This window comes from Sciurus vulgaris (genome assembly GCF_902686455.1).
Source record: "Sciurus vulgaris genome assembly, chromosome: 15".
NCBI classification, from domain to species: Eukaryota; Metazoa; Chordata; class Mammalia; order Rodentia; family Sciuridae; genus Sciurus; species Sciurus vulgaris.
Genome location: NC_136476.1, coordinates 5451349 through 5477334, shown reverse-complemented (window position 1 = coordinate 5477334; position 25986 = coordinate 5451349). Strand labels below are relative to the sequence as shown.

Here is a 25986-nt window from a genome sequence, read left to right as displayed (position 1 = left end):
CCTTTTCTGAGAAACATATTGAAAACTTTTCAAAACTGCATGGAGCATGTCATGCAGGGGAAGAGTGCCAAACAATGAAGACTAGAGAGGTTGTCAAGGCTAGGTCTTGGCCTAATAAGTACACCAGAATAAAACCAAGCTACTGTGACTTAATAAGAATTGAAAAGGAGCAGCCTACCCAGTCAGTACTTTCCTAATCACCACCTGCAAAGTATAATAATGATGCATTTTCTTAAAATTCTCTAACCCAGTGTTTTTTCACAGTGTACATGAGAAGCAGCAAGTAGTTATGTTGGCCTAACAAAAGAGCCTTTGTAAGCATCAATACATGTGAATACATGTGAAAATAATAGGTAGGTAGGAGGTAGATGGAGGTTATGGTTCAGATATGAGGCATCCCCCAAAAGTTTGTGTGTGACATAAGGCAGGGATTTTCAAAGATGAAATGACTGAATTATGAGAGGTGTGGCCTGTTATCAGTGAATTGGTCCACTGATATGGATCACTAGTATGATCACTGATATGATCCTGATACGATATGAGTCCGGATATGGATCCTGGGTGGTAACTAATGGCAGGAAGGGTGTGGCTAGAGGAGGTAGGTCACTAGGGGTGTGGCTTTGGGGTTTGTATTTTGTTCCTGGTGAACAGAGCTCTCTGTCTGCTTCTTGGCTGTCATATCCTGTGCTGCTTTCCTCTCACACTCTTCCACCATGATGTTCTACCTCAGCTTGGGCCCAGAGCTATGGAGTCAGTCACCCATGGACTGAACCACCAAAACCAGGAGCGAACATAAAATTTTTCTCCTCTACCTTTTTTTTTTTTTTTTTTTTTTAGATTTTTTGGTTGCAGTGACAAAAGGCTGACTGAAACAATAGGTAAAGATGGACAGAAAGACAGGTATCTCTTTCATATACACACAAAATATTCAGGAATGCCAACTTGTTCTATATATCCTTACATATGTAGAGTGCATCCAAAGTCTCTAGCTATTTCCAATTACTATCTCCAAAATACTAAGATGATCTCCAGCCTACCTTTCAAATGTAATATCATTCCAGTAAATTATTTTGGCTAACATTTAGGGCTATAGTTAGTCCCTGTCCCCCAAAAAAGAGAGTTCTTAAATATGACCTTGAATATGACAGACAATAAAAACACATGAAAGAAACTCTAATAAGGCACACTTTTGGTTTGTCTTCTCATTTTAGAATATGAAAAAGAAAGTCTTTTTCTTTTGCTTTTTTTTTTTTTTTTTTTTTTTGCACTGTAAAGTTATGTAAATCTCAAGAAAGTCTGGGAGTATAATTGTCTTAGTTCATATTTCCTTGTAGCATACCTTCTGGCAGGGATTTACATATACATGACAAATTAAGAGAATGCCCAAGAAAATTCATGTGAAAGAGGGAGCAAATCAGGGTAAAGAAGGAGTAAGAACTAAGCAAGGATATGATCTCACAAGCACAAGATTTCCTGAATATGAATTGTACGATTCATATTCAGGAGTTGTTTTTTCTATGAAGCAAGTGCTGATCTTTGGTACTTTTACATCCCTCAGCCTTTGTCTGTGGTCCTCCTTGAGATAAAAGATGGTATATAAGACCTCATCAAATACAGAGTAGAACGCCATCTATAAGTTGTCACAGTCAACATTCTCAGCCAACTGCTAAAAGGCATTGGGTGGAGCACCAAAAGAATGGCTAACACAGTCACTTCTTGTACTGCTCAGATACACTTGTTTCTCACATTCCATTCCTTCCAGCCCATGTAGACACAGATACTCCAGGATTCTGTGCTCATAATTCCTAGGTAAATTTTTATTAGGGAAATTGGTGTGTCAAACCACAGTTACTCTTGAGCCCTAAACCAAAATCGATGATAATCTTTACATTCTCTATCACCTATTCTAGACTCCTCTCATTCTTTGCTCATACTTGTGCTGGTCTAGGTAGCTTTCCTAATCGAGTGACACTTATCTCTATCACTGAGTGGTTTCAGGCTCTTGTAAGTCCATGGTTCCCCTACTTGCCTACTTACAGTTAAAAATGAAGATTACAGTACCAAGGTACCCGAGTGGGTACCTTTTTATTCACTTATTATTATTCACTTATTATTCTTTTTATTCACTTATTTTTATTTGTTCTAATTATTTATACATGACAGTAGAATGCACTTTGATCCATCATATATAGATGAAGTATAATTTCTCATTCTTCTGGTTGTACATGATGTAGAATTCCTCTGGAAGTATATTTATATATGTACACAGGGTAATAGTGTCTGATTCATTCTACTATCCTTCCTACTCCCATACTCCCTCCCCTCCCTTCACTCCCCTCTCCCTAATCTAAAGTAACTCTGTTCTTCCCTAGCCCCACCCACTTATTGTGAATTAACATCCACATATCAGAGAAAACATCATTCAGCCTTTGGTTTTTTGGAATTGGCTTATTTTGCTTACCATGATATTCTCCAGCTCCATCCATTTACCAACATATGCCATCATTTCATTCTATTTTAAGGCTGAGTAATATTCCACCATATATCTATACACACACACACACACACACACATATGGATATATATGCATGTATGTATATATCATATATCACATTTTCTTTATCCATTCATCTGTTGAAAGAGTATCTTAATGCCAGACATATTATTTGCCCCATTATGTCGCTGCATTACTACTGATTATGATGATCACAGACAATTACCCTTGCCAGTGTGGTAACTTCTCTTTGTATCTCCTGGTCTGCTATTACAAGGAGCTCACATGAACAACCAGCAATCTTAACTTCATATGAAGTGAAACTCTTGATTGTTTTCTTTCATCAAAGCATCTATGTACACTGGAATTAGAAACATCAGACTGAAAAGTTGAAGGGACGAGAAGCATACCCTTCTCCAAGAAGGCCTCTGGAAATAGCGAAGACAGAGTTACTTTTCCTTCCATCCTTTGTTTCTTAGACCATGGAATTTTCATACTTGGGGTTTGGTCTCATAAAATACAAGCCCTCTATTTGCATTTTGATATTCTGAGAGCCAATGGAACTTAGACCTATTTCTGGGAAAATTGGGAGCATATGTATGTTAGACTGGTCCTTCTTTTTCCCTGAGAAAGGGATCTGATTGTAAGAGGCATATTTGGATATTGACTGTGGGAAGTCCTCATAGAGAAATGGAGAAATGAAACAAGGAAGAAGAGGTATGATTAATGAACTGGTTACTGTTGTGGAAAACCCTGAACCAATTTCAATAGGAATCTGTTGAAAGTGTGGAATATATCTCAGTTTCCCACCTGAGAGACCAGAAAGCTGAAATATATTTTCTCTAACTTCTATCCATAATTATTTGAGGACTATTCTTCAGGATTTTCATTTTTCCCTGCCTGTGCATGAGCAAGTGAATACTCAAGTGGAGAGCTGTTGAAGTTGGCAGAAAGACACTGCTGGCATGAGTGGGAACGGTAAATGCCAAGGGTATACAGAGGAGGCACAGACAGCACCTACTATAATTACTCTAAATACAATGAGGTTACGTTTCTACCACTCTATGGAACAGGAGCTTGTAGAAGTATCTAGCCTGAGTTAGCTAAAGAGGAAAAAAAAAAAGGTATAATTTTTGTATACTGGACTTTGTGGATGAACATTTATATAGCTTGTAATTGCATTCATGGTTCAATTTGATATGAGAAAATCAATTCTGAATGCTGGTGGGTATCCTACCAGAACCAAGAGGGGAGCAACTGGTCTGGAGTAGTGGCAATATGGCACCCAGTGGGCCTCATTTTCTCTCTTGGTAAAAAGGCAAATACTTAGTTCCAAGGAGTTCAGTTTCACTTAATGCTAATGTAGAAAGCACTAAAGTTCTGGGGTAAAAGGAACTATAAAATGGCACCATAAAAGTTGACAGATCTCAATTTACTGGTAAAGAAGTACAAATGGCACATATTAGAACTGCATTAGCTAAGACCCTGTAATTACAGGAATTTAATAAAATTAATTTAATGGCCAATAATCTTGAATTTTAAAAGCACATGTGAGGATCAAATAAAATGGAATAAAATCAGAATGCATTTTAGACTTTTAAGGAAACTATTAACTAATGAGTTCTAAAGCAACCTTATGACAAAACAACTCCAAACCTCATAAACACCATAAATTGAGCCTGGAAACTCTAAGGCAAACCAGACCCAGACTATTTCATGTTTAAATAAATTTGACTTTATTATTGGAGAGAAATAATTATAAGGATTTCCAACAAAGATGATAATACGGTATAGTGTAATGAATATAGCACTTATTCAGAAAAATCTAGGTTTGGTGTCTTACCTTCAGTGCTTATATAACTAGGAAAACTTAAGGAAGTTTCTAAACCAAATAGAGTTCATTTTCTGAAAGTAGCAATGACACCTCACTGTATACATTATGAATGATTTTATTACCTGATATTATTATATATGTGTATACATAATATAAACATACATATTTGTATAACACACACACACACACACACACACACACACACACACACTTTGTAAACTATGGTAAACTATATAAGTCCAGGATGATTAAGGCTTTATGTTTCAATGATAAAAGTACTAAATAGAAACAATTAACAAAATAAAAATAGAAATTTCATACCACACAATTAGAAAGTGAAGATAGATTCTAGGTAGACTAGTTAACTTTGGGTAGACACTGACAAAGGAGAATTTGTATGAACCACTGTGACAGAGCCTTCCAATGCTTATATTTATTTAATCTCTCTTCTGGGCATGTAAGAGGATTACCTTTCCCTGTCACTTTGGAAATGGGCAGAGGTGTATGATTCATTCTGCCCATACAACCTACGGCTGACACTGCTGAGCTAAATAAAGCTTTCTTTGCCAATGCACGACCCTTCAGCATTCTCTTCCCTTGTCAACATGACTGAGGAGGTCTCAGCTGAGATGGAGGTACCAAGAAATTCAAGCAGCTTAGTTAACTGAGTTCCTAAATGGAAGCATTATGCCCTGGGTTTCACTTGGACCCACAATAGGTTATCACATGAACAGAAAAATAAACCTGCATGACACTTTTTCATTGGTTTTGTTACCACAGCATAACTCAACCTACCCCAACTAGTATAACCCTGAGGGTATTTTCAGGGTCTCCTACATTCCTATAGGTGACAGCCACAAGTACTGTAGATGTTTAACTTCGGGTATCTGAATTTCATAAACGTTGCTAAGCAACACAATTTTTTATTTTGAATTATTCAACTACTTCTATTCACTAACTTTTTGTGACATCTTCACAATGCTAGAAAAATTGATAGGTTTAGTAAATGCAGTGAAGGAAGAAAAAGATTACTTTTCTTCACTCGTAAGTAAGCTTCCATAGATACATTGACAGTTATTACCAAAGGCTTTCATTTTTCAAAATTTATTTTACCTTACTCATTAAACATGTATGTAGCATAATGCACTTCACTAGCTGAAATGTGACTTCTAAGAAAAAAAATGGAGATGACCTTGTGAATATTTATTTGTGATTCCACATTCTTCTAAAAATATTTATATATAAATGATGAATCATTCTCCAATTTCCCCAACTGATTTAGTGCTCAAACATAAAAACTGGCTCCATTTTGAAATTTAGGGCATCAGATTCTGATCTAAGAGAATCTGAAAATGAAGATCCTCAGTGTTAGGAAAGATCTTGCAGGTTCTCTATTTAAATCTGATCCTTGAATGTTAAGTTTACATTACATGGATTAGGGTGACTGAGACCCTGAGATTTTTAAGGCCCTTTTGTTTGGTGCTTCTCAAATTTTGGCATGTGTCAGCAAATTACATAGTTCTGAAACAATTGCAAAAGAATTGGAATTAAGTACAATGGCTTTGGATCTGTCTTTTCATAAATATAAAATGAATATATTGTATGTCAGTAGAAGAAGCACGCAGAAAGTTGTTTCCACCATTATCGCAAAATCTCTCTGACTTTCTGACTTTGGGAAAAATATTTTAGTATTTATTATCACTTCAGTATGTTTATAATTAGGAATGTTTTGGCCATTCCAAACATAGTGTTTTGAGAGAGATAGGTAGATTTGGAAAAGGAGATCTTGTATAGGGTATAACAAAATATTCCAAAGGGTAGTCAGCTCACTAGGAAAGGGAAAGCAAAGACTTGTAGAGTAAAATAAAAAAGAATTTATCAATTGCAATTTCAGTGGTTCATCATGCATACATTTAATTTTTAATTTATCTTGTTAAAAGAATTGACTGAAAAAGAATAGCCACCATTTGTAATGGAGAGGGATCACTGGGTGGGTTTCTGGAGGGAACTCTATTTTCTACGTGGTTTTTGATGTGCTCTTTTAAGTAAAAAGCAGTGTCACTATCTTTGAGATCTATAGTTTGATGGTTTGGAGTTTTGTTTTTGATCCCCATTAATGGTAAAGACAAATGGAATGGCCGTTAGCATGTGGTACCTGGACTAGCCTGGCAGCATCTTAGGGGCATTTTCACAAATATAAACCCCTTCCCAAATCGCTAAATCATAATCCTTCAATGAAGTGAGGCAACCTGCTATAGTAAGACCTGCCTATTGTCCTGACATATGCCAAAGTTTGAGAAGCACTGGACAAAAGGGCCTTTCCTTAGAGATCTGCCACAAACACCCTCATCTGTTTCATCTGAAAGTAACATTCAAAGATCAGATATAAACAGAACAACCAGCAAAAACTTTTCTAATATTGACAATCTATATTTTTTGACTTTCTTAGATCAAGATCTGACACTCTGAATTTCAAAATGGAGCCAGTATTTTGTTTAAGTAATAAACCCTTGAAAACATGTGATTCGTATTGGAAGTGCTGACACAATCTTAAGGATAGCATTGCAAATGGCGATGCTATAATTAAGCTTCGATCTCCTTTGGAAAAAAAAAGGGAGAGAGAACGTGAGGAAGGAGGTTACTGTTCAATGAACTGCTCTGTCATTTGCCGCAGTGATTCTTAATTGTGTCTCATTACAGCAAGATGATCATTACTCTACTTGTCTGTCTGATTTAGAGACCACTAAAAGTGTCTTGTAACATGCAGCCGTCTCCCTTGCAACAGTCCTTTGGCTCTCACCCTCATTACTCAGAATCTGTCCAATTATTTGTCATTAAAGTAATAAAAAGGACTGCAGCAGAAAATGTGGGAGGTAACTGTTGGAGGTCTGCCTGGGGAGGAAGAAAAAAATGCAAACTGTTTTCAAGGCACTGGGAAGGTGACATCGTTAATTAAGTGTTAGGGAATATGCAAATCAGTCCCACTCTCAAGAGACTGTAATAAAACTGAGAAAACATTATTATCACTGCAAGTAAGAGAAGGCCCTGTTACCCCATCTGGAAGACTGTGTCATTTTCTGGTGGCGAATCAAGCAAGGAGGGGAGGGAACTGGGAATGAGATGAAGAAGGTGGAGCTGTTCAGGGCTATTGAGTGTGCTCAGGCTGTTAAGAGTTCAGAATTAAGGTGTCAACGTGGAGGGCCAGTGGATTACAACTTTTAATGAGGGATGTTTGTCTAATCTCAGGATTTGCACACCCAATTTCCTCTACAAAATGACTTACAACTTATCGGCAGACAGTGTTTTTGTAGGTTAAAGGAAGGGAAGAGGAAGTGTGGGGGAGGTTGGCAGCTGGCATCCTAGACATCTTGGGTGTTGTTTTAAAGATGGTAATGAAGCAAAGCACTGAGGGCTGACTGAGGACACTTGCTTAGGTATTAAAAATGTATTGAGCACAAACGCCTCTTGGCTTCTGCTCAAGCTAAAACCTATGCTTGGAAAACCTTTCTGCCAGTTCTTCTCCCTATTGTTAATCTGACCAACTCATTTCTTATCTTTGTAAATTCATAGTCAGTGTCAACTTCTTAACATCATCCCTGATTCCCACCCCAGATATGGATACCAAAACAAATATAATGTTCTTGCTATACCAATACAGCTTTTAAGCAAGTTCTCTTGCTTTTTAATTCCATCTTAGGTTGCAGATACTTATGTAACACTTTCCTATATGTAAGCCATATTTGACCTTAGAGTTTCCCCTACTTTCATTTGATCACAGGAAATTAAAATCTTCCTCAATAACCAGCAAAAAAAAAAAAAAAGTCATCTTGCATTCTGCATCAGTCAGCAACTGTTGCTTAACAAACCATTTCAAAAGTTGGAGCCTTCAAATAATGTGGAATTATTATTACTCCAGAGTCTATCTATGCCGACTGGGTTTGCTCATGAACTTCAGTCACCTGAAGGTTGGTTTAGGTAACTATTTTTTAGTGAATTGGGCTCACACATATTTGGGTGTCTGATGTCTGGTAACTGTTCTAGAAAAGCTATGGTTGGACAATTGGACTCCCCTTCATGGCTTCTCTTAATGTCCAGTACAATAGAACAGGCTTGTTCACAGGTTAATGGCAGAGGTATGAGAGCAAGTAGAAGCACACAAATCCTGTTCAGGCATCTTTTGCAATTAGGATATGTTGAAAATTTCCCAAATCATCAGGTGCTGGTTATTTTTGGCTCAATGTTATCTTTCTTATTTTATTTCTTTCCTCTTGTATTTTACTATAAGCAGCAAGAAGTCAGACCACACCTTGACCACTTTGCTTTGAAACCTCCTTAGCTGAGGATCAGGGCTAATTGCTGAAAATTCTATGTTCCACACAACTATAGAACAAAGCTCTTTCATATTTTCCGTTACTATGTAACAAGGGTTAATTTTCCTGCCATTTTCATTAAATTAACATGTTCCTCATTTTCCTCTACCTGGATACTGGCAGAGTCCTTGTTTCTACTAATAGTCTATTCAAGGTACTCTAGGCTTTTTCTAACATGTGTAACAAAAATTCACTCAACCTCTACCTATTGCCCAATTCCAAAGCCACTTCTGCATTTTTAGATATTTGTTATAGCAGCAGCCCATTTCCAGTACCAAAATCCATATTAGTTTCCCGAGGCTGCTTTAACAAATTACCAAAAACTGAGTGCATTAAAACAATAGAAGTTTATTGTTTCACGGTACTAGAAACTAGAAATTTCTGTTTTGGAGGCTAGAAGTTCAAAATCTATCATTCATGATCCCTCTGGGAGTTTTTGGAGGAAATCCATTCTTTACCTCTTCTAGCTTCTGGTGGCCCTTAGCGTTTCTTAGTCTGTGGTCATATTACTCTGAAATTTGCCTTCATGATCACACTACCTTCTTTTTTGTCTAAGACTATTTACCACTTGATTTAGGACCTACCCAGATAATCCAGAATGTTCTCCTCTTCTTAAAATCTTAATTACATTTGCAAAGATCCTTTCTTTTTTCTTCCAAAATAAGGTAGCATTCACATACTCTGGGGGTTAGGTTGTGAATGTATCTTTTTCAAGGGCCACCATTAATCCCCAGACATTTGCCATCGCATCATTACTGCAACTGACTCACTTATGATGCTGGTAATAGCTATGACCCTCCCTCTGTGCAGAGGGGAAAGCAAAAGACTGTGACAATGATGAATGGCAGGACTCCAAACCAGGAATCAAAGCATAGCAACTTGGTTGTTCCATGTTCTCTCCCACTCTTGTCCCATTTCACTCAATGGCTTGAACTGGGAAAGCATGTGGGGAAGCAGTACATTACTGCAACATTCTGAACTAAAAGCATATAAGCAGTGTCAACTCTGGAATCATTAAATCTTGTCACACAGTTCCAAACCCTTATTAATCCTTGTGACTTCCTTTTTAGTTATCTTTTGTTGCATAACAAACCAACACAAAACTTAATATCTTAAACAATAATTACCTCTTATGATTATTAGTGTACCTATCCAGTTCTTCTGTTTCACTTGTTATCAGTTGAATAGCTGTTGATACTGGATCCTGAATGGGAGCCCAATTACGGCTGTGGCTAGTGCCATGTTTCTTCACTGCCTAAGTCTCTCCTCAAAGCTGTTTGCCTTGCTTACTGTGTGGTTACTTGATTGTGAGGAGGAGCATCTCAACAGGAAGGAAGAAGAGGCTGACAGTCCACTTAATGTCTGGACTTAGGAATGTTAACATTATCAGTTCAGCAGTAATCTATTGGTCAAAATAGTCAGAGGATCAACTCAGATTTAAATGGAGGAGAAATAAACTCCAATTTTCGATATAAGAACATTATGAGCATATAGGGACTGGAGATATGATTGACAGCCATCCTTGAGGTGAGTTACCACAGCCTTTCTTCCTGTGTTCTACCAGAAGAGATACTGTATGGTTGTGCAAGGATATTTGCCTGAGTAATTGATGATTGAAATCTGGGTCATATTCCATTAAACAAGCCATTTTCCTGGCTAGAGCAAAACTGGGCCCACTCAAGGATCCAGAAAAAGGAATTTGTTCTTCAGAATAATGGTAGCTCTGCCTCTCAGTCAACCTATAAATTTATATTATAGCATCCACTATCATTGTTCAATAAAACCAAGATCACTGGCACAGGGATTTTGCCAACATAAGGATTTCATGAAAAGGATGTTGGTCTTAAGGTAATTTTTGCTGATACCAATTGCCATCTTCATTTGCAAACTTGAGCACAGACCAAAAGCTGTGAAACACTGGACCACAGAAATCTCTACTAGGAAGTACTCAAGCTATAAGGAGCAGGTGTGAGTAAGGCATTGTGTGTGTGTGTGTGTGTGTGTGTGTGTGTGTGTGTGTAAACAAGAACTTCATGTTGGAATGAAGATCATCAAATATTATCATTTCTGTACCACATTTGCTGGATTCTCTCAACTATTAAATCTTAAGAGCTAAGAATCAGCCCTAGTTTCTACACTCTCCTATATTTATTTTCCAAAGCCCTCCAGGAAGATAAATATTACCTACCCGCTCTAAAAGACTACAATACATGTGGAAAACAGAAGACACAAAATAATAGATAAATACCAAGTACATATTGATAGTATGTAAGATACTCTGGCATTTTTCTGTGCTATAATCCTCTGAAACAAATCATTCTGATGACCAAATAATGAATATAGTCCATTTATGAAAGCATTATGAGTTTAATGCCAACTTTCTCCACATCTCCTCAGTACCTTGACCATGACAACATGTGCATGCACAAGATGGGGCTGGATGCATCCAATTTCTCATTTTTAATTTAACGAATATGCTGTACAGACTGATGCTTCAGGAATAGTTTTTATAATTTTGTCACACAAAAAAAACTCATCTGTAAATAGCCTTATCAGGTATTTGTGTGGTAGAATAAACACGGGTGCCAAAAGAAACTACATTTACCCTTGTGAAGTGTGTTAGTCAGGTTTTCATCACTGTGGCCAAAATACTCAACAGGAACTACTCAGAAGAGGAAAAGTTAATTTGGGGCTCATGGTTTCACAGGTATCAGGCCACAGTGGCTGAGCCCAACATAAGGCAGCACATCATGGCAGAAGGGCATGGCAGAGAAGTGCTGCTCCATTCATAGATGCCAGGACGCAGAGTGTCAGAAAAGGGAAGAAGGGGCTGCAAGAAGATTCTTTCTTCCAGGGCATGCCCCTAGTGTCCCACCTCCGCCAGCCATGCTCCACCTGCCTAGAGTTACCAACCTGTCCATTCAAACTAAGATGAAGTATCTAGACAATAACTCGCACAATCCAATGATTTTACCTCTGAACATTCCTGCATTAACACAGGCTCTTTGATGGGGAATGCTTCATATCCAAACCACAACAGAGAATGAGGATATAATTTGTCAATTGTTCAGTATCTTATTAATATCACATATAGGACCTAATACACCATAGTGTTATAATTATTATTTATTATTAATAATAAACTGATACCTACTATTTGCTGAAACCTACAACAAGCATACTATATATATATTTGTTTACTTAGTTCTTGCTCTAAACTGCAAGATAATCATCCCTATCCCTGTTCACAGAGGAGGAATTTGAGACTGGAGAGGTTACCCAACCTGAAAAATGGCACTCAGAAAATAAGTATCAGACTGGTGTTCAAATACAGGTCTAATTATCTTCTAATCCCACATTCTATGGTACCGGATTCTGAAAAATAATGTCAGTAAGCTTCTTATGAATTTGCAAATTCCATGATCTTTAGACCAAAAGAAGTAACAAATTTCATTCAGTCCTATCACTGCATACCCCATCTCCAGAGTAGTTCTGGGTTTTACTTCTCATCTGAATTTTAGATTTAGATTTTTTTTAAACTCAGAAATGTATAAAATTCTTCAGAGAAATAGAGGATGTTTCAAATTTTCCAGCTCACATGAGTTGCCCTTGTTTAGATTACTAAGCCTGTATCAGACCAGATTCAGTAATGTGCAATAGCTTCGAAAAAAACACAGCTATAAAAGCATTAGCAAGTTTATTTATATTAATTGTACTAATGTTTTATGGCAATGGAGAATTCACATCATACACCAGATGGCCATAACATTAAAAAATTAGATATTTTTGTTTCCTCACAGTTCCTTCTCTTTTATCATTTGGTTTATGACTCCTTTCTCTTTTCTTCCCTAAGATCTCTTCTAATCTTCTTTGTCAATTTAGTTCTTCCCTCAGTTTGAATACACACCTCAGTCAAATTAGATAATGAGAAAGGAGAGTTGATTAATAAATAAAAATTTGATTTCTTCTCTCTCATGTAAATTAGTGACAATCTCAAGGAATTTTGGAAGGGAGCATTCACATTTTCTGACTATGTACTATATATCTAGATTTGTTTGTATAAGAACTACAAAACAAGATGTAAGATAAATATTCGTATTTTTACATAGGATAGCACTGAGTCTTGGAGAATTTAATAGACTTGTTCATCTCCATAGTTCATAAGTTTAATTACCAGGTTAGGCTTACTTACATCAATTTCTGTTTTGGTGCAAAGGCCCTTGTACGTATTCAAAATATCTATGACTAAAAGTATAGTAGGTACAAATGGATTTAAACCTGCTCTCAGACATTGCAATTGAGACCACCACTTTAGTAGCTCAGTGAATACTTAAAGACAAGAAAACCTGCAATCACAGAAGATAATCTATGTAAGATTTAGCAAACACAAACTCCTTTGAAAGAATCTGGAAGCCATAATTTCCAGGGGGAAGAACTAGAACAAGTTTTACATGTCCAGAATGAACTGGAAAAAAAAAAAAAAAAAAAAAAAAAACATAGTCCTAATCCTAATTTCTAACAATTTGAGATGGAGCAATTATCTTTGGTCTTTCCTTATTACTGATGAAAGAGGCAATTTCTGTTTCCTTTCTTAGTATATTAAAATAAGAGTTTGAAACTTACTAAGATAGTGTGATAGAGGATGCTGTGTTCCTTAGTCTGTCTTCTTTTCCTTGTAGGAGCACAACTAACCCATAATTCTCCACCTTCCACATGACAAATCTGTCCATGACATGTGGGCAGCAGTGATATCTGCCACTTCCAGGTCACCCACCCATACAATCTTCCACACCACCACATGCCCTTTTGGAGGATTTATAAAATGGAAAAGTCATCAGATAGAAAGAACTATTATCCCTGAATATCTTAGGTTGCGTTCCCCTGAAAGTTTAGCCTCAGAAAGGGACTTTGTTACAAATAGTTTATTTGGACAGTGATCCCAGAAAGCAGAACGAGGAAGCAGAGATAGTGAGTGAAGAAAACTATTATAAAGGTAGGTTATTCAGGGCAGGGACTGTTTCTGAGCTCCCCAGAAGGGCCTGCTGAATACCCCCAGTGCTCTCTGCCTAAAAGTTGACAGATGACAACATCTGCACATCAACTCTCATCTCTTACCAAAGACTGCCTACAGGGGTGTTAATCCTCCAGCCCTTCCAAACTGCACAAGCACTAGGCTAGTGTGAGCCATGCCTCCTCAGGGTACCATGGAGTCCAAGGAGTGCCAAGAAGAACAGGAAAAGGAACACCATACAGCTGAAGGTGGAGTGCTACCAGCAAATGTTCAGAGCCATCCAGTGGAAGTCAGAGGTAAGACCAAGGGAAGTGGGTTGGGGTCCACAATGTATCTGCTGAGGTGGCAGAGTAGACAGAGCCCTCCAGTCACCCCGACTTGCCAACCTAACCCACACTGGAGCACATGAGTGAAAAACAAGCTTTTATTGGGGAAGATCCTACATTTTACAGCTTTTACTTTGTCTTGTTTGGTTGAAGGGTCTAAGTTACACTGATTTAAGTTCTGATGGATGAATGGACAACCAGAACTTAGGAAGTTTCTGATTTTTTTCTTAAGCATGGTAGATATTTAATTACCATTATTAGTTAGATATTATTATTGAGCATCTTACATATAAATCATGATAAAGCAAAAATTGTTTTCCTAAGCCTTATAGATAAATTGTGAATGCAATATAAATTTCAATTACATTGAAATTTTCAGTTTTCAAATAACTAAGATTTTTAAAGAATAACAATCTTCATAATATAGAAAGAATGATGACAAAGTAGTTTTATGCAATAAATATTAAGAAAAGTATAAGCATGTAAGTCTTTCTATAAATTGATTTAGAAATACACATGCAGAATATTCCAAAAATTCTTGTTTACATTTTTGTACTCTAAGCATATTTAATTAATTCATTTATTTGAGTCTTATCTTATCCAGGAAAAAATTAAAAAGTATTCCTTTGAGCTTTCCAGTAAACATTTCCTAAGGAAATGGTCATAAATTCAGACAAAGATTAAGGCACAAGAAAATAATGTACCATTATTTATAATGTCATACAATTGGAAATGAACTGAATGTCCCACAATTGAAGATTCATTAAATTATGGCACATCCATATAACGGACTATTATGTGCTCATCATAATTCATGACTTCAAAAATATTTAATGTCCTTGGGAAGTGTTCATGCATAATGTTAAATGACAAAAGACACAAATTTGAATATGCAATACAGTATATGAACCAAATACACATACATAAATTAACAATTGGAAAAAATATAGTAAAACATTAATACTATATCAACATTGCACCAATATGCCTGCTAGCAATAGGACTAAAGCTAATTTTACTGTTTTGCTTTATTTCCTAAAGTTGCTATTATGATTATATATTTCTTTTTCTATAATAAAATTATTTAAATGTTTTAAATTCCAATTTCCAAATATATTTTATATGTAATAGTGGATCTACTTTGGCTACTAAACAGGTGTATTGAGAAGAACACCTGGAGATACCTGGAGCCTTTTGCTAGGAAACCTTGCATGTAAGGAACAAGGTTGTTTAGGGTCTGCTACAGGTGGCATTCAGTTTGAACGCAAGTGCTTAAATAGGAATGCCTATGTCATTCCATGGCTAAAAACTGCGTGAATCTCCCACTGCCTTCAGATCACAGCCCTAACCCCTCTGGATGGCACCAAGGCCTCTTCAGATCCAGTCCTTGCCTAACTCTACACCCATCTCTTATGCTCTCCACAGGTGTCTGCTCCCCAGCTAGTGATTTTCTGGCAGTTTCGCGGGTACACAGTGCTCTCAGAGAGCTGTTTCCTCTGCTGGGAAGAGAATAAGGAAGGAGAGTTCTGGAAACCTGAGAAAGGGAATAAAGAAAAGCCAGGACATGGGTATCATGTTGTTGTCACTGCTGTGAGCCAAGGGGTTGTAGTCACTGGTATTCCCTGAGAAACCTAGAGACAGCCTCCCATGTGTCCCTACCCAAAACAAAAGAGTGAAGAAATGTATCTGTCACTTTCTATCCTCCATGAAGGGTTGCCCCTGGCAATCTATCCTAAGCATAGATATCTGAAGTACACAAACACCTGGGCTGCCTCCCCTCCCTGAGTTCCTTTGACTTACTCCTGTTTACCATGCAAGATTCATTTCATAGTTTCTAAGGAGAGTCTCCCCTGATCACTCTCCACACGGAGGCCCAAAGGCTCTCTTAGATACCTTACTCCAAGCACCCTTGACATAATGCTTTTCAGTAGCAAAAACAACACTAATCACTCATCCTATAATTACTGATTTCCTTAGCTTTCTCTCTCACTATTGGCATTATAAGGGCAGGAAGTATTATTTGTTCCTATTCCTTTTTAAATTTTAATTGAATTAATTAATTAATTTATTTATTTATTTTGCAGTTCTGGGGATTGAACCCAGGTCACTGTACAATTGAACTACATCCCAAGTCCTTTCAAAAAAAAATTTTTAGAGACTGTATCTTCCTAAATTACTGAGATTTGTCTGGAACTTGGGATCCTCCTGCTTCAGCCTCCCAAGTCATTGGGGTTAGAGATTTGTCACATTGCACCTGGCTAAATTTCAGCCTCTAAAGGAAACAACCACACATTGTCATGGAAACACATTGAGGTAGTTTCAGATTACAAAAAATGGGCCTTAAGTTTAGGAATGAGAATATAACTTGATTGTTGGAGAGATTTGTTGTATTTTATCTGTATTAGCTTTACTTTGATATGTACACAATAGAACCAGGAGAATTTCTGAAGAGGGTAGAAGGTGCCCTAGTTCTTAATCCCCAACAGTATTTTGTATCCTTACAAAACCTTGCAGTAGTAGGCATTTAATAGATAGATGTCAGCTTAATGAACGCAGCAGGTTGTGCTATTCCCTTAACTAAGTGTAAACACTGCAGTAATATCTCTTCTGGGTTCTCTGTTGGCCAGCTGAGTCATTGCTCTGCTCTTGAGTCTTATCTTTGCAACCTCTACTGCTTTCCTACAACTCTCTGAAGTCTCAGATAAGCTGCAAAAAGCAGACATGTAGGAAAGCCTGTATAACATCTTTTATTTCTATGCCAAGAAGACAGAGAAAACCCAAAAGAACTTGGGCAATAGAGCATATAATGGAAATGAATTTTCCCAAATCTGTCCTCATTCCTAGCTCCACAATTGTACACATAGCATTCTTCTTAGCAGCCTAAATTTGCTTTCTCAGTCAGACCTGACTTCTGACCTCATCAGTAATGGTGCTTTTAGATCCCTGGTTCCTCCATCCTAACCTGCAGAGATTACTTTTTTCTTTTCTTAACCTGATGGCTTCACCTGAGAATCCCCCACTCTGCAACAGGCTAAAGTTCATCTTCCTCAACCTTCTGTATGTATTTTATTTTATTAGAATTCTGAAGGATATTTTTCATGATGCATTTATTCATAGACTAGCAGAAAGTAAAAACATAATATACATAATGATACTGGCATTTACTAAGTTAATCAGTCATATTCTCAGAAAAGTTTCTGAAGTATCTCTGTCAAGATTCTCAACAGTCCTCCTATTCTCCTCTCAACCACATTACACCCAATCTCTCTCCTAAATACACCTTGAAATATAGTTTAAGAACATGAATTTGAAGAGACAACAAATTATTAGGTTTTCCAGAACACCTGCAACTGTAATGCTGACTCTGCACTCCGGTTGTTCTGTTAGATATGTTGTTCATGATCCATGAATATAGACAGAGGTGTGACCAGGACGGCTGTCCCTGTAATCTCAGAGATTTTATAAGTCCTTTATGACTTACAGAGGGATGATTGGAAGCATCACCTGGCCTCAGAGTCTTTGAGCAAATCAGACTAAATGTAAAACCAGTGAACACTACTGACTTCCTTGAGCCATTAAACATTCTTCTCTCATAAATCTACTTAAGGAGAAGATATCCTATAGTCTAGACCAGGGGTCAACAAAGGGCCAGAGAGTAAATATCCTAAGCTTCCTTGGCCATATGGTCTATAGCAACTGTGATTCTGCTATAGGGCAAAAGCTACCATCAACAAGATATAAACAAATGATAGGGGATGTGTTCCAAAAGTCTTTATCTATAAAAGATGGCGGGCTAGATTTGGCCCATAAACTATAGGTAGCTAATTCCTGGTCTAGACAAATAGTGAATTAATCTCGAAAATGTAAATTTTAAAGTACTACTTCCAATTATTAAGCCTTTATTTGCCAGAATAACAGCACAACTATTTCTTCCATCAAAACCAGTGTATAAAATTAGTTTGACCCTCTGCTCTGAAGTAAGGTGGTCACTGAAACGCAGCACTGAAGCTGCTTGGTTCTTGGGGTTTACTAATGATTGTACTTTGGCCCTTTTATTTATTTATTTTTTCCAGCAGTACCCAGCAACCCAAAACAAAGCGTATGCTAAGAACGGAAATCTAATTATGTTCAAATAATCAGAATCTGTGTATTTTGATGAAAAGTAACAGGAAAAAGCTAATTTTATTTCCTAATGTGATACACAGAAATGAACTTCCTGTGTCAGAGACTCCCTAGTAATCCTGCAGAAAGGCCACACCACTTCAATTTGACATCTGCTTAAAGGAGAAGGAAATGATCCTCTTGGGAAAACAACCAGCGGATTATACATCTGCCCACCTCCACCTCCTTTTGTCCAGGTTATTTCTTGCTGAAACTGGATTTGTAGTGATTAAAGGTTTATAGGTTTATGGCTTATAGTTTCCGGAGAAATCAAGATAGCAGTTACTATGCAACCTTATAAGGAAAAAAGCTATATTCTATTCAGGGGTTTTAGTTTCACTTGAAGAAAAGAAAATTAAAGTATGACTCAGAGGAACTTGAGTAAAGGAAAAAAATTATAACAAAGGTGCATAGACCTTTGGTAGACTCCTTATAACAGAGTGTTTGAAGACTTAGTTACCCATAGTAAACCCCTACCAAGCTGGGTGGGTGCCTCTGTGCCAGGTACTTCCACTTGCCAAAATTCTTTGGAATCAGTTCATTTTCCAGTCTCTTCCAGACAGAGCTAAGGAAGAACTGATCTTTCACATCAACCCATGCTAATAACTAGTTTTCAGAAGTAGCTTCCTTTCAGCAAAAATAATGCATCTGACTCTATTAGCATAATTCAATTTTGGATTTGGATTATAAGCTAGGGATTTTTAACCTTTTTGTGCTGTGGGCTTCTTTAGCAGTCTGATGATGACTATGGATCCCTTTTGATAATAAAGCTTTTAAATTCATAAAGGAAAATACATATTAAATACATTTTAGTATAAAGGAAGCCAAATATATTGAAATACAATTGTCTGTTTTAACATTTCTTCTCATGATACCTTCACTTTACATTTTTACCTCTTTAATATTCGTTTTCTATGTTCTCTGAGTAAATAGAGATTGGGGATCTAAAGAAATCAAGAGACACCTCCTTGCTGTGATTCTAAATAAGTTTGAAGAACAACTTCCAGTGACAGAAGAATACTAAGGAATCCAGTAAACTGAAAAAGAGTTAAATCCAGTTCTAGGTAAAACATGGACTCACCTCATGTTCTTGGCATATGATATGTCTATCTGGTAGATAGCAGGCATTGTTTTCTGTCTATAGCATTACCCGTCCAACCAATGCACCTTGTCTAGGGACTTCTACTCACCAATCACCTCTCAGCATAGATAGTATACCACCTCTTCTGGGAAAGAATTCTGGGCAAGGTTTTTTCCTCTATAGGCCATTATACATGGAACATCAAAGAACTCATCAAACCAAACAACAATTTCCTGTTTATGTGTTAATATGTCTATGTTTTACATTGATTCTTCCCAGTGCATGAACACATGTCAAACCCTTGAACAAATAAGGTAAAAGAGCATTTGTTAGAAAACAATCCTAACAATAAAGTCTTCTGCCACCACCTCTTCATTACTATTTCTTGCCGTTATTCCAAACCTGAATATTCCCCAAGAAAGTTCTAGAGCATTGCTGCTATGCAGTATCTCTTTAGGATGGGAAAGAACTCAAATTGCTGACTAAATTACAAAACCCCTGCTTGAATCTCCAAGATTTTCTTCTATACAATATTTTACCAAGGACTTATCCTTGTATTAAAGCTGGGGTTTAATATAGAGTTCAGGCACCACACAATCCATGAACCCAATGATGACCTATAAGAGCTCTCAGATCGACCCCACCCAAGTGCCTAACAAGGGTAGAATGGATGAATATATGATGATATATATATCTATATATTCATTAGGGGGCCATGGGAAGAGACTACATGCAAAGGTATGTACAATTTAGAGGGGAAAAGCCTGCAAAAATCCATTAAAACCAGGTAAAATGGAAGAAATTTTCAACAAATAGTGCCAGACATCCACGTACCTAAGAAATTTGGACTCCTGCCTCACACCTTATGCAAAATTACATTGAAATAGATGAAAGATCAAAATGTAGGCATAAATATTTATGAACTTGGATTAGACAACAGTTTTTTAAAGACATGATACCAAAATATTACACACACACCCAGGCACACACACACACTAGATAAATCAAACATCATCAAAATTAAAAACTTTGTGTTTCATGTATTAATGAAACACTAATACCTGTTACAACATGGATGAACCTTGAATACATTGTGAACAGCAAAAGAATCAGTCACAAACAACACATGTGATATGACTTCTTTCACACGGAATGTTCAAAATAGGCAAATCTATAAAGACAGAGAAGAGGTTAGTGTTTATCTAGGGCTAGGGGTAGCGTAGAAGATGGGGTTGAGCAGTTAAGGGGTGTAGAGTTTGGGGGATAATAAGAATATTCCAAAATTGATTGTATCCATAATTGTACACGTCTGTGAATATACTAGAAGCCATTGGATCATATACTTTAAATTTGTGAACTGTATGGCATATATATTATAGCTCAATAAAGCAGTTTTTAAATGGTTGAAATGAATCTATAGTGTTAGAAGTGAAGAAGTCAAGAATGTAATTGCAAATGAGAGGGAGGGGGTATGAAAAATGGTGGTGTGAGACAGACATCATTACCCTGTGTACATGTATGATTGCATGGATGGTGTGAGTCTGCATTGTGTACAACCATAGAAACGAAAAGATGTACCCCATTTGTGTACAATGAATCAAAATGCAGTCTGCAAAAAATTAAAAGCTAAATAAAAATAATAATGATAAATTTTTTTTTTCAAAAAAAAGTATAGTTGCCCTTTGGGGAGTCCTTGAAAGGACTCTAAGAAAACCTTCCAGGAGGACAGTGAGGTTCTCTTTCTTGATCTGCAAACTTATTCAAGAGGCACATGAGTGTGTTCCCTCTGTGATAATTCATTGACATGTTTACCAGTTATGCACTTTTTGGGGTATATGTTTTAATTCAATACATTTTTGAATCTGAAAAACTCTAACCAGATGTGGTAAGTGGGTAAATGATCTCTAAAGCAGTCCTCATACGAATCTTAGGATTCTGTGACAATTTTACCTTATATACCAAAGGCAAATTAAGGTTGCAGATGGAATGGAGATTGTTAATGAGCTGATCTTAAAGTAGAGTGTTAATCCTGGATTATCCATGCTGCCTCCATGAAATCATAAGATCCTTAAAAGAAAGAGGAGGAGGAAGAAGAGAAATCAGCAGGCTGGGATGTGAGGCTGGAAGGACTCCACAGGCCACTGTTGGCTTTGAAGATAGAGGAAGGGGCACAAGGCAAGCCCCACAGAGCGTCCAGAATCAGGGAAAGGCAGGGAAACGATTCTATCCAGAGCCTTCACAAAGGAATTGAGCCCCATGACACCTTGATTTCAGCCCAGTGAGACTTCTGTTAGACATCTGACCCGTGGAACTCCAAGAGGAAAAAAGTGTGTTGTTAAAGCCACTAAGTTTGGGGTGATTTTAGTGGCAGGTAGAGAAAACTAATATACTGGGAGGCATCCACCTCTGGATATTAAGTCAGTATTGGGAACTGGGTAGAACTAAGAAATTATATATATATATATTCAGACTTCAGGCAAAGTGGGAGAACTACAGAACAAAAATCATATCCCCAACTAGGCATGATAAACCTGCGTATGGGCACAGGGCAGGCACTGCTGCTGAACTCTCACAGGCCCCATCTATGATCAGTGACAGCAGATCCCAGTGAAGAGAAGAGGTAATGGCTAATGTGTCCCCAGATGACCCAAACCCTGGCAGGTGGCCAGTCTAACGAGGTGTTAATGAGTAGGCAGATAAATCTGGATAGCTATAAAAAGAAGCAGTGGCAGTGAGAAAGAGAAATTAATGGGCAAGTCTCAAAAGTTCTCGAACTCACATCTTACGACACTTGGTGGAGCTGTGCTCTCCATCTTTGTTCAGAATTTCAAAGCTCAAATGCCCATGAGATTTTTAAGTAATAGCCAGATACTGGTCCACAACCAGAATTGAAAGGAAAATTGCAGGGACAATTTTTGAAGCATAAGTACATTCAACCTTTCATTCTAGTTCTACTTTAAACATGAAAAACTGGTGACTTGAGTACAAAATGTGCCTAAGAGTGTGATTTTAAAAGATAGTGACAATTGTGCAAATGATTCTGTTGTCACAATTTTAAATTCAAACAAACCTTAATACTTAGAAAGCATCACCTCTTTTTTCTCTTCTTCTTCCAATAGGAAGTACTTGAGACAGTCAATAGAACAGAACTCCTCTTATTCTCTCTCACTCACAAAACTCAGATAAAATATGGGAATCTGTGCCTTCTCCCTGATTTTGCTGTCTTGTTACTTTACCTGCAAATGACATAGAACTCTATATAATAATATACTCATTTAGGAGTAATCTTACTATTTCTCCCCTCTTCTGTTTAGAATGTTAGTCTTCACATTATGAAACTGTTCCTCTGGTTCAGGACATAATGTTCATCCATAACATATCTTCCTAGCTGCAGAGAATGAAATTTATTCTTAATACTACCATTGCATGACTCCATGGTGAGATCAGAGCAAAGCCCTGGAACCATAAACTCTCCATCAGGGTCGTAGCCCAACACTAAAACAGAGGAAGAAGATCGTCTGTGTTCCTTTCTGGAAGCATGCGAGAGCCTTTTCTTGGTTGGTCTTGGAGATAACAATTGCCTCCCTCTGCGTCCTTGTTAATTTCCTATTTTCATATTCCCATGAAGAGGGACCTGGGAAGGTTAACTGAAGAAGGTTAACCCACACACAATATGCATTACCCATTGCCCTTTCCTGATTTCAAATTAAGTATATAATTAGTTAAAAAAAAAAAAAAGAAAAGAAAATCCATGCCTTCTGGTGATAAAAAATTAGGAAATCAATAGGTGGTTGCCTCAGCAGAGACACAAGGGAGTTTTAGGTCGCCAGTTGGGGCTGCCAGTTATAATATCTGAAATGGCAACAAAGGCATCTTCTTCAGGCCTCAAAGCACTGAGCAGATGCCCCACTTCTGGGCTGGCTGGCTCTGAAGATTTGCAGAGGGAAAGGAAAAGATGAAATTGATCTGTTACAATGTTTGGTACAATGTAGAGGCAATGAAATTGCCTTTAGTTCTGCCAGAAAGCTTGGAGAATGAAAGATCTCAATATATTTTTTAAAATATTGAAATAAGGAGAAATTGCTTTCTATGATTTGTTTTTCCAAAATCATATAGATTATACGTTACTTCCATTGTCTACTACTTCTTACAGCAAGAAGGCAAGTTTAGGACATTGTTATGTGGCTGCCCACTTAGGTGTTGGAGGATATATAGCAGTTTTTACCCTTAATTGTGTGTTGCCTTGATTTTATGGCCAGCTTGCACAACCCAGCATCTTTTTAGTGCTGTTTGGGGGATGGCTGCATTTATTGATGTGCAGAGCTTTCTGTGTTCATAAACTCCTACATATGGGGACTTGAATCAACCTTTTTGTGTAAATTTCTTCAGTGACACTATCCTTTTCTAAACACTGGCAACCCACAGCCTACTGAAGAAATAAACAGTCAGGTTCGAGTATTTGTATTGGGCCTATTCCCCATGTTGTAAGGTACTGGGTGGTGTACAATTTCAGTGCTACATAAATAAACCATTGTTGTATTCATTCACTTAGGTTTATGAACAGCAGAGTACTAGAATTGTTTTGTTCCAATTCAATTCTCAATTATTGCTTTTAGAGAAATACACTATTTAATTAGCACCACTGGATTTCTCCTCACTGCCCCCCAAGATAGATGTAATGTCTTATGTATCAATTAGTATTTTGGAATTATGTTATAATTTGTGCTATGAAAAATTAACCTAGCTTGAGATCACAGGTGTTCTTTCAAGGTATTTTTAACCTGGTTTCTTTAAAGTTAAACATAACTGCTATTCCTTTCAAAAAGCCTACTGCGAAAATCTCTTCCTTCAGATCTGACTGTTTAAAAGCAGGGGATTTGGAAAGAGCTGGACTGATAGTCTACTCTTGGTTCATCCTGTATGATTCTTTGAGTCCCAATTCCACTGTTATTTAAAGAGTATTATTCATTCCTCCATGTTAGTATTGTCATGTGGATTGAATAAAATATACTTTACCACTAGACTGACTCATACAATACCTGAAGTCTCAGATTCATCTAGGAAACTTTAGGGACCCTTCACCTTGGGCAAGGTCTCCATCTCTGCGCGCTATTAGACATTCTAGTTCCCTAGCCATATTGCCCTGCATTGTTTGTACACACGTGTGGATCTGTCTCCAACCGCTTTCCCTCCCCTTCTTAATTCCTCCCACAATATTGACTATGAACTTGCTGGGAGCAGTACTAGACCTAGTTTGTAATGGTTATTCATACTCATAACCAAAAATACCCATTTATGCACTCTTTTGAGCATGTGATAGGATCACACTTCTCAAAAGGAAAACTTGTATGAGGAGTGAGCTCATGTGACTATTGGACCTTGAACTGTGAACAGAAACAATGGATGCCAATGTAAGGAAAAGTATTTAACTGCTAGTTTGACACCCTGCAAGGTCTTTTTCCTTCAGAAACTGGAAAGTCTTAAGATGGTAGCCACTCAGTTGACATGAACAACTACAACAAGCACTCTTCTATATATCCATGACAAACACATAGAATGAAAGAGAAATATATCTATGTTGATTGATGTTACTGCAAATTTAGTTATTTGTTGTTACAGAAAAGCTAAGTCCATTCTGACTGATACACAGATGTATTTCTAGTCCTTGATAAAAGTGACCAGTCATCCTAGAATCCTCATAAACTATTAGTGCAAATTCATCCTTATCAAACATACTGCTATTAAGCAGAATGTACACTCATTAGGGTTTTTCTCAATATATATATTTTTTGCTTTCTTTATACGCTAAGTTTTCTTGAAATTAGAGGATTTTTCAGCTATAAGAATGAAAGGCCCATTCTCTATTATTTGAACCAGTCAGACGTCCAGTAAAAATTCCATGTAGAAAATGTTTTATGTGACCTGCCTTCAATTTTGCAGCAATAAGTTATATCAGAGAAGAGGTAACGCAAAAGCAACTGTAAGATGAACCTCCCGCTGCCTCTTGCAAAATAAAGTAATGCTGTTTAAACTTAATGCAGCAAAACTTAGGAAACAAATTCACTAATGTCACCAGAAAAAAACTGAGATATGCATTTTCTTTAAAAACTCAACCAATCATATATAGGAAATATTTTTTTCTCTATTGCCTGTTCATTCCATGATCCTGATGAGTCTTTTTTTTTTTTTTTTTTTTTTTTTTTTTTTTTTTTATTGTAAACAAATGGGATACATGTTGTTTCTCTGTTTGTACATGGCGTAAAGGCATACCATTTGTGTAATCATAAATTTACATAGAGCAATGTTGTTTGATTCATTCTGTTATTTTTTTCCCTTCCCCCCACCCCTCCCACCCCTCTTTACCCTCTATACAGTAGTTCCTTCCTCTATACTTGCCCCCCTCCCTAACCCTAACTCTAACCCTTCCCTCCCCCCCATTATGTGTCAACCTCCACTTATTAGCGATATCATTCGTCCTTTGGCTTTTTGAGATTGGCTTATCTCACTTAGCATGATATTCTCCAATTTCATCCATTTGCCTGCAAATGTCATAATTTTATCATTCTTTATGGCTGAGTAATATTCCATAGTATATATATACCACAGTTTCTTTATCCACTCATCAATTGAAGGGCATCTAGGTTGGTTCCACAGTCTGGCTATTGTGAATTGAGCAGCTATGAACATTGATGTGGCTGTATCTCTGTAG

At 37.2% G+C, this 25986-nt stretch overlaps 1 pseudogene across 1 annotated transcript in view; it reads left to right on the top strand.

The window, feature by feature from the left end:
* The first annotated feature begins 13902 nt into the window (after positions 1–13902).
* Positions 13903–25986, top strand: part of LOC306644933 (large ribosomal subunit protein eL15-like) — a 72076-nt pseudogene continuing 59992 nt past the window's right edge. The window contains exon 1 of the transcript in view: positions 13903–14005. The product of the transcript in view is annotated as a large ribosomal subunit protein eL15-like (transcript). The remainder of the gene's footprint in view (positions 14006–25986) is intronic.